The sequence below is a fragment of the Cupressus sempervirens genome, chromosome 1 (assembly GCF_028749045.1).
Source record: "Cupressus sempervirens isolate cs-2001-9-10 chromosome 1, ASM2874904v1, whole genome shotgun sequence".
Classification (NCBI taxonomy): Eukaryota; Viridiplantae; Streptophyta; class Pinopsida; order Cupressales; family Cupressaceae; genus Cupressus; species Cupressus sempervirens.
Window position 1 is genome coordinate 63,962,609 of NC_143118.1, and position 2,638 is coordinate 63,965,246.

Sequence of the window (2,638 nt, forward strand, 5' to 3'; positions counted from 1 at the left end):
AACAATAAGTCTTCGTGATACTTGTAATAACTTGGACAATACCATTAGAATTCTCATGAATTGAGGAGGAGTTGCCTCTATTCCACACATCACTACAATGAATTGCACGAGTAACTATATCAGATTGCTATTGATGACATTTACACGAATTGCAGAAGCCAAAATAATGAATACAAAAAGGCACGCTATGTCCTACTATAACCTTTTAATCTACACTCATTAAATTTATGACTTACCCTTCTTCCATACACATTCCTGACGCTTTAAATATTTATCAGCATGAGACATGCACAATCCCACTGAACTTTAACTTTTAATAGTCTATTGGCTTTAATAATCTCCCCCATCCTTATCTTGCGAGTCAAGCATAAAAATAGTGGGGGGATGGTGGGGAAATTAACACAATCTTCACATATGAATACCAAATCTCAACATCCTAGAGCCGAATCCGGACGTGTCAGTATTTGGCGAGTCAAAATTGTAGTGCTCTTTAAGGAGTCGGTAGAGTCCTTAGTTTAATGTCAGCCTTTTAATTTTTTAGTAAGGAGTAGTTACAGTCCAGAACACAATATCAACTATTCTCGTTATATAAACAACTCCTTCAATATTCCATGCCAATCCAATATTTCTAGCTATCGATCATCCACAAATAATGACGAGGAGGGAGTCGAAGAAGCATTTAGCAGCATTTGCGGTGATTATAACAGTGTTTTCTTCACTGCAATCTGCCCAAGCATATTGGCCATCAAAAGAGAAAATAACTCACCTGCAATTCTACTTCCATGACAGAGTTGCCGGAAAAAATGTGACGGCGGTGGAGGTGGCGTCGGCTCCGACGACAAAGACGTCGCCAACTCTGTTCGGAAAGGTGTTTGTGATGGACGACCCATTGACGGAGGGGCCCGACCCGTCCTCCAAACTGGTTGGCAAAGCGCAGGGTCTCTACGCCTCCGCCGGTCAAGAGGAGCTTCACCTGCTAATGGCGGTCACCTACGTTTTTCAGGCAGGGAAGTTCAACGGCAGTACGCTTTCTGTTGTGGGAAATAACGCTGTGTTTAGCACGGTGAGAGAGATGGCGATTGTGGGAGGAAGTGGGAAATTCAGGCTGGCTCGAGGGTACGCCCTCGCCAAGACTCACACCTTCGAGAAATCTGGCAACGTAATCGTTCACTACAATGTCACCGTATATCATCACTGATTATAATTCGCCAACGTTGTTTGCCGTAATTTTTTGTATTGTTCTTGTTTGGATTCTGAAATAACTGTTGGAAGCTGAAATTTCTTGCCCAGTTATTTTTGGGTTGAATAAAGCCGAAGATACAATGTAACTACATCCCGGAGTATCCAACTGCAATACATAAAAGAGTTCGAGTAAATTGGAAGTCTTATGCTAATGTTGCGCCAGTCTTAAACGTCACATTCTTTAAACTTTAAAAAAAAAATCAGTTTTGACTCTTTTAACACTTTTAGTTTAGGAATCAATTAGCTTAGGAATCAAGCCTTAGTGTGATGTTTAAGCTGTCCTACTGATACAGCTGATAGTATTTGCTCAATTCTTGTGACACTCTTTTATGTTTAAATCCATTTTGTTATGTTATCTCTTTGCCTTTGAAGACGATTGATCTATGAGCTTATACCTATTATTGCAAAAAGTTCTCAACCATTCTTGGATTTGATGTATACTTTAATTTGTAATATCAGGTTTTCTATTAATAATCTTTAGTTTGTAATTTCAGGATTTCTGTTAATAATATTTAATTTGTCATTTCAGGATTTCTCTTAATAATCTTTGATTTGTCATAGTTTGTTTTGTAAAATTTTATGGTTATAACCAATATACTTTTAGTTGACATATATCATTATTAGAACTAGAGAACATTTTTATCAATATTATCATAACTTCTTAAGAGATGGTAGTAGAACCTTCTTTGTGGATGCTAGCATACTACAATAAAATTTTATTATGTTTACATTTGTTGGAGTAAGCCTCTTATACCTATATAGGTGTTGGTAAACATATTTGTCACTCAGAAAGGATGTGATTTGGTCCAATGGAATGTGTGGCAAATCAATATTTTCAATACTTGGATAGGCCCTTGGTATACAACCTTCCTCTACATTTAAAGGGACAACTCCCTCATAAGATGTAATTTGGATTTTTCAAATAAAGATATACTTAGACTTAAAAGTTTGAAGGAAATCCATTGATGATGAATATGCCAAACAACTTCAAAGATTTTCTAAAAACAACTTAAACAATTGATAAGAACAATCAATAACTATACTTGAAGGCTAGCATTAGCCCAGTGATGATTTGATGGTTCACTAACATCTACAAGATACCATGAAAACATTAATTACAACAAGAATCAACAACCAAACAGTTTAGACTTTGTAGAAATAGAACACAAAATGCACTTCCTTTTATTTCTTTGCACCAAGAATATAAGAAGAATTGCTGATTACAAGAGCAAGAATTGTACATACTTTTCAAAATTTCTTTGCTTTCAAAATTTGACATAAGTGTCCCCTTATTTCTAAATCCAAAAAGTCCCCTATTACATGTGTTATTCATGAATTTATAATCTATTTTAGCATAACCACCTTTTTGGGTTCATAATTCTACTCCAAAAGTTAG

General features: G+C 36.0%; 1 pseudogene; it reads left to right on the plus strand.

The window, feature by feature from the left end:
* The first annotated feature begins 652 nt into the window (after positions 1 to 652).
* On the plus strand, positions 653 to 1,198 carry LOC149576166 (dirigent protein 23 pseudogene; annotated as a pseudogene).
* Positions 1,199 to 2,638: the final 1,440 nt, after the last annotated feature.